General features: G+C 37.2%; 1 protein-coding gene across 2 annotated transcripts in view; it reads right to left on the bottom strand.

The window, feature by feature from the left end:
• Positions 1-16,054, bottom strand: part of TRIQK (triple QxxK/R motif containing) — a 144,268-nt gene extending 128,214 nt beyond the window's left edge. Inside the window, exon 1 of one of the 2 annotated variants that reach the window (XM_036768057.1) lies at positions 15,971-16,054. The gene's annotated coding sequence lies outside the window, so the exon portion shown is untranslated. The remainder of the gene's footprint in view (positions 1-15,970) is intronic. The other variant, XM_036768065.1, reaches the window with a different exon arrangement.
• Positions 16,055-16,960: the final 906 nt, after the last annotated feature.

Raw genomic sequence — 16,960 nt, 5'->3', positions numbered from 1 at the left:
TATCATCATCATTATTACTCTCCACTCCAATCTACATGACAATAAATTGCAATCAGTTCAGGGCAATCATAAAAAAATCATCCCTTGGTCAAGATTATTCAAAATAATAGATACAAAAGACAAGCTAATAAAATCTGAAGAAGGAAAAGTGGTTCTATTATGAAGGAATAAAAGCAATACAAGGAACGCAATAAACAATTCAACATCAAGCAAAAAATTATTATAGAGCCTTTAGAGGTAAAGCAATCAGTGGTAAGAGAGAAGTCCAGAAGGAAGAGGATGTAGAAAATGTATTGTCATCTTCATGGACAATAAAAGTTCAACACAATGAAAATACAAGTTGCATTAAATGAGAAACAGGAAGTTTTCCACCATTAATATAATGAATGAACTGAACAGTGAGGTCAAAGAATGTTTACTTAATCTCCAACTGCTCTGCAACCTGGAAAATGGTGGGGCCGGAAGAGATCCAAAATCATTGACTCAAATACTTCATATTGGTACATGAAATCACAAGCAAAGAATTTTACCAGCTTCCCTTTTCAACATAAGCCTATTCTCATTTTACAGAAGTTGTCATATACCTATTACCAAAAATAACAACATTAACAATACTTCTAAATACTGGTCAATTGTTTGTTTAGGTACTTCATATAATGTATTCATAGCTAACATCACTTAAAATCTAGAAATATCCCTTTTTTGATGATTTGGCTTTTTTTATAGAAAATTATAGGAACTAAATAAAGAAACTTATTGAGACAACTGATAGCTTAAGCAGTTACAGGCTATAAAAACACAAAAATCAACAGCATTTGTATATAATAAGGACAAATTCAGAAGACAACATAGAAAAGGAGTCCTCCTTCAAAATAACTATGAAATGCAAAAAATATTTGAGTCAACTTACCAAAACACACTCAAAACCTGAATATATTCAGTTTCTCAATTCTCCTTAAGCAACTACAGTATGACTTTAAAAGCTAGAAAAGGAAGAAAAATCAATGTCTATGGCTGGCTGTGAAAAATATAATAAAAATCCCAATACTGCTCAAGTTAATTTATAGATTTAAAACTATGCCAATCAAACTACTAAAGGGATATTTTGCAGGCCCAGACAAAATAATAACAAAGTTCATTTGGAGGAATGAAAGATCTAAAATTTCAAGGGAAATAATAAGTTAGGCCTAGACCAAAACATTATACAATATTTCACAATAAATTCAAAAAAGGATGCGTGATCTGAGGACTAAAGATCATAGCATTTAAAAAGTAGGAGAAAAGAAGATCATATTATGGCTATGGGTATAAGATCAATTCTTAGCCAAATGAGGCCATTATAAAAGTTGAAATAGATTTTCATTACATGAAATTGAAAAGGTTTTGCACAAAATTAATGCTCGAGGACAAGGGAGGAAACAAATAAAGGGAAATATTTTTGCGGCAAATTTCTCTGATAAGAGTTTGGTAGACAAGATATATAACTAATAAAAACCTAGGATAGCAAAAGCCATTTCCCAACAGACAAGTGATATGAACAAACAGTTCTCAAAAGAAAAACTGCCAACTATTAACAACCATATAAAAGAATGCTCTAAATCATTAACAATTAGAGAAATTCAAATTATCTCACTCTTTGCAAACTGGCAATGATAACAAAAGATGATAACAGTCAAAGTTAGAGGTGTTGAGGATAAATATACTAATGCATTTTAGTAGAGTCCTAAATTAGAGCAATCATTCTAGAATGCAATTTGCAATAATTCAGATTGGCCTATGACCCAGAGACTCCACTCCTAGGCACATACCACAAAAAATCAATGACTCAGAGATTCCACTCCTAGGCACATACCTCAAAAGATCAAAAGAAAGTCTCAACATATGCTAAAATTTTTATAGTAGCCCTTTCTTTTGTGGTCAAAAAAATACAAGCATAGTAGACGTCCAGAAATTGGGAAATATCTAAACAAATTGGAGCATGTGAATTTAAAGTAATATCATTCTATGAGAAATGGCAAATATGATCAATATAGTGAGCATGGAAAGATTTACATAAAAAGATGCACAGTGGAAGGAGAGACAGGAGAACAATATATGCAATAGCTATAGAGTGTAAATAGAAAGAACAACTACCACAAAACAATCAAACCTGAATGTTGTATAATCCTAACAACCAAGCTTAGCCCCAAAGAAGAGATACTGGAAGACACCTCTGAGAGTTATGTTGGCACCAGATCAAACTGGCTTGTGAGAACAAATTGTTAAATTTTAAGTGTAAGCATTTGCACCTCTGAAATAGGTACAATTCAAGGGATATTACTAATGCAGATTAAATTTAAAAGTGTGCCATGCTGGGAAACATTTTACAACCAGCGTCTCTGACAAAGGCCTCATTTCTAAAATATATAGAGAAGTGAGTCAAATTTATAACAATAGACATCATTCCCCAATTGATAAATGCTCAAAGGATATGAACAGGCAGTTTTCAAAGGAAGAAATTAAAGCTATTTATAGTCATATGGTCATACAGCCATATCAAAAAATGCTCCAAATCACTATTGATTAGAGAAATTCCAATCAAAACAACTCTGAGGTACCACATCACACCTATCAGATTGGCTAATATGACAAAACAGGCAAATGATAAATGCTGGAGAAGATGTGGGAAAATCAGAACACTAATGCATTGTTGGTGGAGTTGTGAACTGATCCGACCATTCTAGAGATCAGTTTGGAGCTATGCCCAAAGGGCTATAAAAATGTATATGCCCTTTTACCCAGCAATACCACTTTTAGGTCTGTATCCCAAAGAGATCATAAAAATGAGAAAAGGACCCACTTGTACAAAAATATTTATAGCAGCTCTTTTTATTGTGGCAAACCATGGAAGTTGAGGGGATGCCCATCAGTTGGGGAATGGCTGAACAAGTTTGGGTATTGAATGTAATGGAATATTATTGTTCCATAAGAAATGGGGAGCAGGTGAATTTCAGAAAAACCTGGAAAGACTTACATGAACTGATGCTGAGTGAAGTGAGAACATTGTAAACATTGTAAACAGTAATAGCAACATTGTGCAATGACTATCTTTGATAGACTTAACTCTTCTCATCAATGCAAGGATCTAAGATAACTCCAAAAGACTCAAGATGGAAAATGCTATCCACATCCAGAAAAAGAACTATGGAGTCTGAACACAGATCAAAGCATACAATTTTCTCTCTTTTTCTTTTGTTTTTGATTCTTCTTTCTTGTGATCCCTCCCTTTGGTTCTAATTCTTCTTTACAACATGATTAATGCGAAAATATGTTTAATTTGAATGTATATGTAGAGCCTATATCAGACTGCAGGCTGTCTTGGGGTGGAGGAAGGGGAGAGAGGGGGACAAAATTTAGTACTCAAAATCTTATGGAAGTGAATGTTGAAAACAAAACATAAATTTTTATAAAAAGAAAAAAAGCATGCCATGCATAGTTGTTTTGTTTTGTTTTGTTTTGTTTTTCTGGGGAACCAGTGATAAAACATTTACCAACATACCACTGCACCTCCTCAACCCTTTGTAGATTGTGGGTCCACAGGTCTGGAACACAACATATGTTAATGAGAGACTTTTTTGATGTGTCAGTTGGTTTTGTTGATTTTTTTAACATAAAGAATGGGAGGAAAAGATGGGAAGAAATAAAAAGGTACAGAAGGAAATAGAGGTGATCTAAAAACAAAATAGAAAAAAATATTTTAAACCTATAAAGACAAGAAAACAAATGTAAGTTGAAGAACAAAAATGTTATGCCACAAAGTTCCAAGTGTGTCTCAAAGTTCCAAGAAATTTATTATCAATTCACACATTATTGAACAAGCTGCCCCAAACCACAGTGATACTGACCCTGCCTTTATTGCTTATCACAAAGCCTGTAACTCAGTTCCATACTCATGGCTCATCATATACTGCAAAAATAAATAAAGAAATAATGAGATACTGGTCTAATGAAAATATTAGAGTATTTGATGTCCACATGGAGAACTGGTCTCTATTTTTTCAAGTATAGTCTTCCTTTATTAGAATGTTAACTCCCTGAAAGCAAGGACTCACTTTTCTAACCTGTATCCATAGTACTTGGGAAACAGTAAGTACTTAATAAATACTATCTTTCCTTCCTTCTTTATTTAAAACATGTCACCAACACAGTAAGTGATATAAAACACGGCAATTTTAGGGAGACAGTATAAGCTTCCTACGGTTCTGCGTGGTCTTAAACCATTATCATTACTCATCAATAGAACTAAGTATGGCTTTCAGATAAAAGAAAGAATCATACCAAAAAAAATCATGTTAATCACTTAACATCCAAGTTAGATTGTTTCACTGAAAATCATTAAGCTAATCTATATTGTGGCGACTTCCTCCGGTGGTATCAAAACATTATACAAAGGAAACTGAAGACTTTGAGGTAGAATCAATACATGAAGGTGACACTTAGAAATAATTTGTTCTTTTCCAGATAAAACACATTGAATACATGGTTATCAAAGAGGAAGCTGAGACTATCTATGTTAAGAGACTACCCGACATTCTGAAATCAAAGATTTAAAGGAGGAAAATATTTTCAGCATTAGCATTAACACCTGTGAAACAGTATTCTTAATGTGTATTTATGGCACAGTAAAATGGACAACAAAGGATCTAGCCCTGTGTCCAGAGCAGTTGCTTCCAAGAATGGGGACTGACTTGGAAGCAGGATTGATGGTCTTGGCTTTGGAATCCTAGGCTATCCCCAGCAGGGAATAATGGTAGGTGGTAGTGGAGGTAGTGGTGGGAGTCAGATTTGCCTGGCACAAGCTGCCTTCTGTCTCTCCCTCAGATTGGAATGATCAACTTGACCCAGAGGAGAGTGAAGCCCTCCTTTATGTCTGTGTGTAAAAAGAGCAAGATACATCATAATGTATCAGAAATACCAATACCCTGCTACCTGCTAAAAATGCTGTTGTACAGATGGCACTGGACATTAATATGCGCAAACCACAAATACGGCTGAAATGGTGTCCAAACAAAAACTACATGATGTTAACAAAACATGGGACTCATCACCCCCAGGCAGTTACAGAAAGAATAACACCTCTTTACCAAAAATGCAGAAGAGAATTGATAGATATTCTCTGAGCACACAACTAATAGATTAAAGGAATACTTTTGAAACAAACAGCCTTCCTTTCAGAAAGCAGTACTAAATGCTGATAATAGGTATATCTCACTGGATCTGTCAAATATAACCAAAAGTGGTTTATCTCTAGACATCTAAGATTCAGGACTGGAAGCAAAAGGAACACCACATATGATATTCACACGAACTCAGTGAATGTTATCTCAAAAAAGAAGAAATATCACTTGTCAAATAAATCAAATGTTCAAACAAGTTCTTGAGTCATGGAGATCTGTTTACAATAATGAAAGGAGATATGATATTGATTCAGGACCAGGCTAATGCCACTAGAAATTACAAAAAGGTTTGCTTTAAGATGCACAGACTTATTGACACAGGTTATACAATGACATTATGGGAATGATGCAATATATCAAGGCAGGCCACACAAATTTAGCATCTATTGGATACCTAGTATTCACGCAACTAAAATTACACACTACAATCTCAATATCCTTAACAAAGTAACAGATGACAAATGCCCATTCTACAGATACAAATCCCCAAGTAATCTGGAGTATTAAAAAATAGCTATAGTAGAAATGGAGCAACATGATAAACGAAGCTATTGCCAACAACTGCCTAGATATAACATTGATCCATTAAAAATCTGAGCACAACACTTTAATAACCATTACAATACTGAATCCTCATAATCTCCAAATTACATTGGGTAAAATGTTTGCAAAATGTAGCAGATATCTGGCAGAAGAAATTAAAACCATGTGGAGACAAGATAAGATCCATGTCATCCCTATCATACTATCTGCTACTGAAGGTGTCCCCAAGATGCTTTCAATAAATCTAAAGATGAGCTTACATCCCAATGCTTCTATTCAATTACAGAATGGAATAATTTTATCCACCTGCATGACAGTCTACTGGTTTATATTAAAATATAAAAGAAACATAGCAGGATAGTGACTAGGTTTCTGACATTTCTACTTGATCTCCACAAAAAAAGATGAGAACAAGATGACAATATCAATACTAACCTCTTTGAAACTCAAACCATGATCCATGCTGTGAGGTGGAAAGGCAAAGGAGAGGAATACAAGCCAGAATGTTTAAAAGTAGGGAATTTACATGCCTTGAAACTGTTACAGTCACTGTGAATGATCCTAAGACTCAAAAGAATCAATGGGATGGGCATGGCATTGCAGGCTGACCCAACGAATAAATAAATACATAAACAAATTTATGAAAATCTTTTATTAAGCATTTATCATGTACAAAGCACAATGCTAAGCCATAGGGATGCAATAAATAGAAAAGATAATCTCTGCTCTTAAGGAGCTCACATTCTAATGACAAAATATATATAAAGATTTTGGCTATAAGTCACATGGAAAGATCTCTTGTGGGGGGTGGGGCAAATAGCAACAAAGCAGGTGGATATATCATCTTTAATGTTACTTCTACAGATAAAATCATACCAGTTTATAATGCTGAACCATTTAACAAGGCCAGGGAATCTGGTGGTGAGAACTTTGGCAGGGGGGAGAGGTGGGGGAGGGGGACTATCTTCTATAGCAATTGCAAAAGTGGTTACCAGGTTGCATCGTCATAGAGACTGCTTTCCAAGATGATGGTTAATGGGGCTGCTCTAGAAGGAAGACCCATGATCTGGGGGGTATTGCCACTCCCAGGACTTTTGCGCCATTGGTCAACAATTAGTATTAGTGGTGGTAAAGGAAAATGGGTCCTTTCTCCACCATAATTTAAACCCCTTGATGATGATTATATGACCCAATCTGGAAACAGGATGAGTGGTCTGGAAGGTAATACTGTCCCCAAGACTTTTGAGTTCAGAGTCAGAGGTAAGAAGTTGGTCAAACTGGTGATAGTGGTTTGACTTACCTGGCATATTCTGTCTCTGTAGATCTGTTTATAGAAATGGAGAGGTATAGAAGAGTGAGTGAGGGAGCTGTTCTGCTTCACCTAAGTTGACTTGCCAAGATCAAAATCAGTTGACACTTGGTGGAAATTGCTAGCCCTGTCTCCAGACCAGTTGCTTCCAAGGATGGGGACTGACTTGGAAGCAAGATTGGTCCTGCTTTGGATCTTAGAATTTGGATCCTGCTCTTGGCTTTGGAATCCTAGGCTATCCCCAGCACGGAATAATGGTAGGTGGTAGGGGAGGTAGTGGTAGGAGTCTGATTTGCCTGGCACAAGCTGCCTTCTGTCTCTCCCTCAGATTGGAAAGATCAACTTGACCCAAAGGAGAGTAGAGCCCTCCTTTATGTCTGTGTGTAAGAAGAGCAAGACACATCATAATGTACCAGAAATACCAATACCCTGCTACCCACTAAAATATTGTTGTACAGATGGTACTGGACATTAATGTGGGCAAACCACAAATATGCCTGAAATGGACTGCAGAGCCGAATATTTTCTTTATGCCCCTGTACTATATTATAACAGAATCGGAAACAGATTTCATCACTCATAGGTTAAGACTTCATACTGCTTTTTATCTATGGTATCCTTGGTTCCAAGCAACACAACAATGCAAGACCATTATAAAAAATAACTTCACCTTTAAATACAAATTAGATGAAATGAAGCTGAAGTCTGAAGACAGTAAAGCACAAGTTACAGAAATTATGACTAATAACAAAGAAGATGATAAAAGATATACTTATATGTTTCAAATAATTTTGAAAAGGAAATGGACTTACTTTGGAATTTTGGAAAGCCCTTTTTGAGTTTGAAGGTACAAATCTAACTACCAGATAATAACAGACAACTTTTAAAAGGCTGACATTTGCTATACCCATCATTAATGAACACTTCCTCCCACCATATTGACCAAAAGTATAAAAAATATTTCAAGTATGCACATAACAGTGTATATGGCAGTTACTGCTTCAGTAAAAGAAAGGTGGTATTAAGGAACACTCCTAAAGACAGGCATCAACTATCACCATGGCAGAAGCAACTTATACAACCCTCTTTCTTGTTCTTCTTTAATTTTGAAACGTTTTATATTTTCTCATGATTAAGCTAACAATAAAAAAGAAATCTTCATAATAAAAATTACATCAATATTAACAGATAAGTGTAGCAGAAATTATGAAGACCATATTGCCCAATTTTTAAAGTAAAAAAAAGCAACATGCACAATGGAGTCAGAAAAATAGAAGTATATCAAAAGTTCTATCTTCTCTTAATCAGAAATTGAAAGCAAAAACCAAAAGGTTATGATGACATGAATCACAGCAATATGAGGAACAAAAATAATTTAACAACAATCAAGAACTTTGATATAGTTATAATAAAAACTTGGTAGGCAAAAAATAAGAACAAATCAGGATAGAAACCCTCCCATCCCTCAAGATGAAGACGTATAAACTAATAGTGGTAACTAACACTCATGAGCACTTTAAACTTTGCAAAACGCTTTTTGATCTCATTGATCCTCACACAACCACCCGGCTAGGTACATGCCACGGTATTAGTTTCCCCATTTTATAAATGAGGATTGAGTCATACTGTGTGTAAAAGTAGATTCATTTTCTTTCCATTTCAATTTTGTGGTGTAGAAGATTCAGCTGATTTCTGTTGAATGGTTGTGTTGGCTGAAGAAGCTTTGTCATGTCCTACAGCTTGACAGTTCTTACAATGTCATCTATAGACAGGAGCATTTAGAAGAATTTACCATAGATAGGGAATCCCACAATTTGGATTCTGCACTGGACCTTCTCCAGGACAATGACAAACATCATCATGATAACTAGCATTTATACAGCACTTTAAAGGTTTGCAAATCACTTTACAAATATTATCTCCTTTTGTAAGGTAGATGTTCATTATTATTAACCCAATTTTATATATGAGGAAGCTGTGGCAGACTAAGTAATTTGCTCAGGGTCACAAAGCTAATTAGTATCTAAGGCCAGGAAAACACTTGATACATTGTACTACCTGCTGAGTAACCTATCTCCCCTGTTTTTTATCCCACTATGGTGTTTATGCTTGATACATATCAAGACATATTTCATATTGTCAGCTTGAAGGATATTGTCAAATTCATAAAATTTCTCAATTTAATCTATAAAAATTTTGGCACATAAATATAAATTATTTTCATTATGGAGTCTATATTTGTGATCATCTTGTCCACTATCCTCTTCTAGTTTGGTCTTTGATAAACCAGAATCATCTCCTTGCTTCAATGAGACATTGAATAACAGTTTTGTGGAGATGCCATTTGCCTAGGAAGTCAACCAAACTAAGAAATAAGAGACATGTATTTCTTAAACTCTATTAATTTAAGATTCGCTTGTAAGTAATCTTAACCTTGCTGGACCTAAATTAACTACTGTTAACAGTGCTAGCAGTAAAGTATTTTGACAGTCACTGAATAAATGTTAATTGATGATTATGGTGATAGCTATGATTTTGTTACACTTGATATCAGCTGATTCCTAGGAGAGCAATTCAAGGTTAGTAAACTGTATTCGTGTTCTTCTAAAAAGCAAAAAGATTTAATTCCTGTGTCTACTGGTTCCAGTGTTGAAAGAGAGAGTCAAAAGTTATGAAAGGAAGATATAAGAGCAGCAATTTTAAAATAAAATTTTATTGATATTTTTTGTTTTACACCAAGTAAATTTCTCCCGTATTCCTCTTTCATTACCCTCCCAGAGACCTCATATAACAAAGGGAAGAATTTCTTAATGAAATAGTACCTATACCTTCACTCAAGAATTCATCTCTTCACTGTACAATTGTAGCACTGATTGCCTGATTGTACACTTGAACATTTTTACCTTGGATATGACATTCTATCTCTTGTCCTAGGGCATTGGCACAAACTACGTCCCATAGCTCAGATCAAGGGCCACCCTTTCTGTGAAGCATTCCCTGCCATGCCAACCCCTCCTCCACCCTCAAGACAGACAGATAGACAGACAGACAGACAGACAGACAGACACACACACACACACACTGCTAAGTCTCCCTCCCTCTTCAAATAACCTTGTATTATTACACTCATTTGTGAACATGTACATGTTATACTCTCTCTCAACCCCCCGACAGAATGTAAACTCTCTGAAGACAAAGATTGTTTTTATTTTGTCTTTTAATTCACAGCACCTTGGATTCTGCTTTGCAGAGATGAGGGGCTAAAAACTCTTTTTCTGCACAGAATTGAAATGAAAACATCTCTATTTCTTAAAAATATCAGTTAAAAATATTTTCAGTTCTATAATGTGGATAAAAGGTATCAGTTGTAAATAATTCTATTTTTATGAACCTTAACTATAAATAATAACTATTAACTAGTTTAACTATAAGTTATAAAGTTATTAACTATATTAATAGTTTAAAGTTATTATTGACTTATTAACTAATGGACTATGGAAGGATAACCAGAAATCACACACAGAATTTCCTTAGATTAGGTTAGTCCCTGTGTCTCAGAGGCAGCATGCTATGGTGGAAGTAGTACTGCACTTGGAGTCAGAGGACCTGAGTCTGAATTCTACCTCTGCTACTCCCTATCTGTGTGACCTTCATTAAGTCACTTACCATCATCTCAGGGCCACAGAATCTTCACATATAAAATAGTGAGGAGGTTGGACTGGATTATTTTTAAAATTGCTGCCAGCTTCAAATCTATGCTAATATGAACTCAAACAAGGTAACGTATTCAGTCATCATCTTGCAGTTTCCCATTGCCAGAAGACATTGTGAAGCTCAGAGATGGAGAGATTGGCAAGGTTCTACTGTTTGAAGTGCCAGAGGAAATGTTCCCTCCATAGCTCTCTCACCAAAGTGGGAACAAGTGAAGAGGAAAATGATTGATTGCAGCTCTATGGGGCATTTACTGGTGCCAGGAAGTAGTAAAAACCATTTGTACACAGAGATAGACAGTGAAGGCTGGCTTTAGTAGGAAGAAAGCAAAGTGATGATAGAGCAGGTGGGCAAGAATCAGCAGAAAGGTTTTGGAAGGAGTAGTGCATTATTGGATTTGTGAAAAGTGGGTGCAGGATTGAAGCAGGAAAGGCTGAAAGAGATGCATGGCATCTTGCCCTTAGATTCTCTCTCCCTGTATGTATGTGGGGGTGGGGAAGGATAGAGGGGGAGTTGTTCACAGTACCAGCCTGGGTCATGGCTGAAGTGGCTATTGAGACCCCATAGAGAATGCATATGAAAATTAAAGACTACATGATGATGATGAAAATGATAAAATAGCAAGTCCAGTAAAGTTCTTATCTAAATTATATTAGCAGAGTTTGATTCTGATTACTATTTTTAGAGAAAGGTGTAATCACACTGGAAAATTTAAAACCTCCATTATTATTGCTTTATTACATGTAGCTAATTAAGGATATGAAAGAATGAAAGACAGCGACCATATATCAAAGTAGATGCTACTTGCAATCTAGATTCCTTGGTAACTCTAACAATGTGCTACAATGTTAAGTGTGAGATTTCAAATTGGAGGCCCTGGGTTCAAATCCTGAATCTCTATTTACTTCCTGTGTTCCACGTGGCAAGTTCTTTTATCTCACTGGGTCTCAGTTTCCTCTTCTAGATGAAGAGAAGATTCTAAGGTCCCTTAAAGCTCTAAATTTATGATCCTAAGGAAACTATAGGAATATGGCAAAACTTGGGGAAATGGCATTTGACCTTAAGACTAAAGAAAAAGAGGTACATAAGTAACTGTAATGGAAGCCAAAAGTTCCTGAAGGAATACACTGGGTTTTAGAATCACAAAATTTTAAAGCTTTGAGGGACCCCAGAGAAGATTAAATTCTAACTTTTAATTTTATATTCAAGAAAACTGAAGTCCAGAGCTTGTATGACATTCATTTTTGTATCCCACAAAGTGTCTTGCACAAATCAGGCTCCTGAGAGATATTCATTGGACAAAAATGATGAAAAATTCCATCAAAACTTACCAAAAATCCAAAGACAAAGTAAGAAACATCCTAACATTATTAGATACTCCCTCTCCGAAGCAGGGCCAACCAACACTATTCCCAAAACTTTAACATACTCCGTCCTCACCCTCATGTACTTAGAGGCTCAGCTCAAGAGCTTCTACATGAAGCATTTTCCTTACTTTCCTAAGCTGCTAGTGCCTCTCCTCACCTTAAAATCATCTTGTTATCTATTTTGTGTGTGCAAATTTCACTTTATTTTTGTATTCCTGGAATCTAGCAAAGTGCATGGAACATAGCAGGTGCTTAATAAATAAATGCCTGTTAATTGGTTGAATAAATAAATGAAGCTTAATATTATATTTTTTGAATTCTACATCACTGTTAACTCATAGGATACTATGACATTCTATCTCTTGTCCTAGGGCATTAGCACAAACTATGTCCCATAGCTCAGATCAAAGGCCACCCTTTCTGTGAAGCATTCCCTGCCATGCCAACCCCTCTTCCACTCTCAAGACAGACAGACAGACAGATACACTCACACACATTGTTAATTCTCCCTCCCTCTTCAAATAACCTGTACTTAGGATATTAATTTTTTGAAACCAAGTGTAAAGAATTTATTACTATTAAATTTCACCCTACTGGCCTCAAACCAATATGCTAGCATACCAAGATGTTTTTGGATCCTGACAACATTCAGCAAGTCAGCCATCCCTCTCAACTATGGATCATCTGAAAAATTTTAAATGCTAATCAGTGGTAGTCATGGTTATAAAGCTTTTATCCCAAGCCACTGATATGATGCTAAATAAAGGACCAGGCCAAATGTTAAATAGAGGCTGTAGTGAAGATAGGCTTCTAAACTCTCAAACTGATATCAAAACCATTAGTGACTATTCTTTAGTCAGTCAACTAGTTCCAAATCTACCTGTCGTATCATCTATTCCTCACCTAGGTTTTCTATATTTATTAAACATTATCAAATGCTTTCATAAAATCCAAGTAACCTAGATTTAAACCAGCATTTCTAGGAAATACAGTTTAAAAACTTTCCCTGTAAAGGAAATATGTTCATCTGATATGACCTGTTGATGAAGACATGCTAGCGCTATGACCTCTGTTTCTTTTTTTTTTTTTTTTGGTGCTCAATAAAAATCTCTTTAGCAATACATTCTTAACATTTTCCCAGAATTGAAGTCAAATTCACTAGACTTAGTTTCTAGACTCTATTCTGTTCACTTCAAAAAAAAAGACAAAACAAACAAACAAAAAACCATTAAAACACTTTCTCTTCTCCAAACCAGCAGCTATATTTCTTCCTTTTTTCCTTATGTGTTAAAGACCTGCTGAAGATCACTGGCAATGGTCCAATAATCACATCTTTCCATCAATAAGGAACATAAAACTGAAACTGTGGTCTTTAGTTATTTTTCAATGGCTGCATGTGTATTTACTTTTAAAGAAATTTCATTTTAGTGGTATAATATACATTTAAGTGAGGCTTATCTTTGCATCCAAAAAAAGTAAAAATGTTAACTTCATAAGGAAGTCCAAGCATTTCTCTTTTCATGTCAGAAAACAAATAGTGTAAAGCCTTAGAATGTATGTAGGACAAATTCTCAAAAGAGTGCTACTTCTGACTTCTTGACCCCCAATAACCCAGTCACCAAATAAAGTAGGCTATCTAGCTCAGCACCTTAACGAAAGATCAGAGGCTGGGTAATCCAGGAAAAGAATCCAAGAAAGGGATCCACCAAGGCAAATTCCTTTTCTCCCTGGTCCACACAACCTCGGGGATATGAAAGCCAGAACAAGTTATAGTCACGCTAACTACAATGAAGAGCAGAGGTGGAGATTTCTCTTGGAAAGGAAAAGTAGCTGGGACATGATAATGAGTAGACGGTATGATGGAGATTAGGAATCATGGGAATGGAAGAGGCTTTCATTAAGGAGAACAGACACTGGGCTGAGATGGACTCATAAGAATAAAGTCAACAATCATATCTTAAGCTCCTATAACTGTCAGGCACTACACTGAGAAGCCACCTGGCATAATGGATAAAGAGCTGGTCTCAGATTCGATTCAGGAATGCCAGGATTCAAGTCTAGCCTTTGCCACATCCTAACTCTGTGAACTCAGGCAATTCATTTAACCTCTTCAGTGTCTCCCAAACAGCTCTCTTACATTCAGGTCCCTAGGCAGTTCTCTAATTTTATAAATTTCAGAGAAGGTGTTGATCTAAATTGGTAATTTTCTCTAAGAAAGTTCCCTACAGTGATGAAATTGCAGATCTAGAAGTAGGTTTTTTTTTTTTTTTCTGGGGTGGGGAGGCTGTTTATTACCTTTGTTCTTTAAGGGCATTGAACTAAATATTAGGAGACATTTATTTCAGTCCAGACTATACTAACTCGCTCTAGGACCTTGGACAACTCACTTTAATTTCCTGGTCCTCCAGTTTCCTCCTGCGTAAACTAAGAGGGTTGATCGGAATCTCTAACTTTTCTTCCACATTTAAGACTAAGTCATTTGAAGTACAGAAATGTGAGCAAAGAAAAGGAGTCCTTTGGGATAGTTACAGAGAGATAGTAGGTAGCTGATCAATTGATAATCAGGAGGACAGAGATATGTCAAGAACGAGATAAACCTACTTCCCCTGTATTTTGAATGGGGGGAGGGGAGAAACCAGAGATGATTGTATTCCTCTAGAATGCCTTTTCCATAGGCAACAAACTTCCTTCATTCTAAATTTTTACCTCTCCCTGCTCCTTCTAGCTCATCCCACATGACACAGCCTCTCTGGCCACACTTTCTAGTATTTGCTGCCCCCATCACTCATTCCCCTCCAGCCGAGGAGGAAGAGTTGAAAGACTCCTTGCTCCCCATTGCCGCTTCCAGATTTGCCGTGGCCCCCACCTCCAATACCAAGTAACCTCTCCTCCTCTCCTCCTTTGAGGGCATCTCTGGACTTTTCCTATTTATCCTGTATTAAAGCTTGCTTTGTATATATCTGTTTGTTGTCTCCCGCGCCCATTAGACTGTAAGCTCCTTGAGGGCAGGAGCTGTCTTTTGCCCCATTTTGTATCTCCAGCGCTTTGGACAGAGCTTGGCACACAGTAGGTCCTTTAAAAATGTTGACTGATAGATTGATTGTTTCTGGGTCATTTCTGTGGTGAATTAGGGGAGGAGGAAAGGATTGCATGGGATCTGGGCAGGGCGAAGTGGATCTCCTAGCCCTGCCACATACTCCCCTCGTCTTGGCCGGCTGTGAGGGCACAGAAGAAAACGATACCCTAAGGAATACTCTCCCACCAACCGCCACCCCCGACCTTGCTCTGTTTTTCCTCGTCGGTCTCTCTCTGTGTCTGTCTGTCTGTCTCACCGTTTCCTTCTCTCTTTGGAAAGGCGTGAGGAAAAAACATCACTAGGTCAGATAATACCAAAGAGACCACAGAAAAGAGAGGGCAAAGGTAAATAAACCAACTCTCCCACCCCTGTGATATGACTGACAGCCTGAGTGAGCCAATCCCCAGCCACAGAACTCCAGGGAAAAGAAGGCGGAGCTCACGGCTCCCATTGACAGTAAGGAGCCCGCCCAGCCGAGTGAGACACGCTGGCGAGAAGGGAGTGTAGCGAGCGGGTAAGGGAGGGAGGACGCGTTCCCTAGCAACCGCGAGGTCTCCCTGTTCTCACAAAGTGGTAACGCCCCCCCCCCCACATCCACTCCCAACTTCCTTCCCCAGCGTCTTTAAATGCACCCCACCTTCCTTCCCGCGCCTCCTACGAGACGAGGGCTCCTGATTTCAGACCCGGATCGCGGGGGTCATCCAGGCCAGGGCCTCCCCAATCCCGTTGGTCCCCGACACTCACACACCTCAGCTCGCACCTAGGTAAGGGCAGGCAAACTTGGGAAATCCAGCAGTTGGCAGACGTAACCCTCCTCCGTGCTGTCACTCCGGCTACAAGGGGTGGAACAAACCGTGGGCCCTGATGTCTGATTGGCTACAAGGGGTCAGCCCTAAAGCCGGAGGTATGGGGTGAGTGGAAGCAACCATCAGCCTGCTCTCTGATTGGTCGTTTTATCATTCGGCGTCTTTCAATCTTAGAAGGAATATAAATTGCTGTGTCTTAGATGCATAGGGTGTTAGAAGATGGAAAGGGGAAGGGACCTAGACATGGTTTTGGCTGAAGGGTTTTTAGCCTTTTGTGGGTCATGTACCTCCCTGGCGAAGCCTATGAACCGTCTCAATGTTTTTAAATGCATAAAATACAAAAGATTACAAAAAGAAAATTATATTGAATAAAGTTATCATCGACATATGGGGGAGGAGTGGACTGGAAATCAGGGTCTTTAACCTGAAGCCCCTGAACTGAAAAAAAAAAGTGTATATATACACACACGCAAACGTATAAACACGCACAAATATATAACATGTAGACACACAGTTTATATAATTTGTACCTAAATATATGATAATTTAAATTTTATATATAACAAATTATATATAAATTTTATATGATTGTTATATGTATATGTGTGTGTATATATGTGTGTGTATATACGTGTATATGCATACATACATATATACATACATATATGTATATATATGTATGTATATATGTGTGTGTGTGTGTGTGTATAAATTCAGGGACCCCCAGTTGAAAACCCTGATTGCTAGTCCAACTCCACTTATTTTGCAAGTGAGGAAAGTGAGGACTCTAAAAAGCAAGTCACTGGAACCAAGACAAATAGTGGCAGAGTTCAGATTCCAATCCTGAAAGAAATTCTCTCTCCTTATGTATGCCCCTTTTTCCCCCAAGATCACAGTCTCTTGTGTTTTGAAACCAGTTTCTGCCTCCAGTG

This window comes from Trichosurus vulpecula, chromosome 1, assembly GCF_011100635.1.
Source record: "Trichosurus vulpecula isolate mTriVul1 chromosome 1, mTriVul1.pri, whole genome shotgun sequence".
In the NCBI taxonomy this organism is placed as follows: Eukaryota; Metazoa; Chordata; class Mammalia; order Diprotodontia; family Phalangeridae; genus Trichosurus; species Trichosurus vulpecula.
Note: the sequence above shows the minus strand (reverse complement) of the source record. Positions and strands in the feature narration are given on the sequence as shown.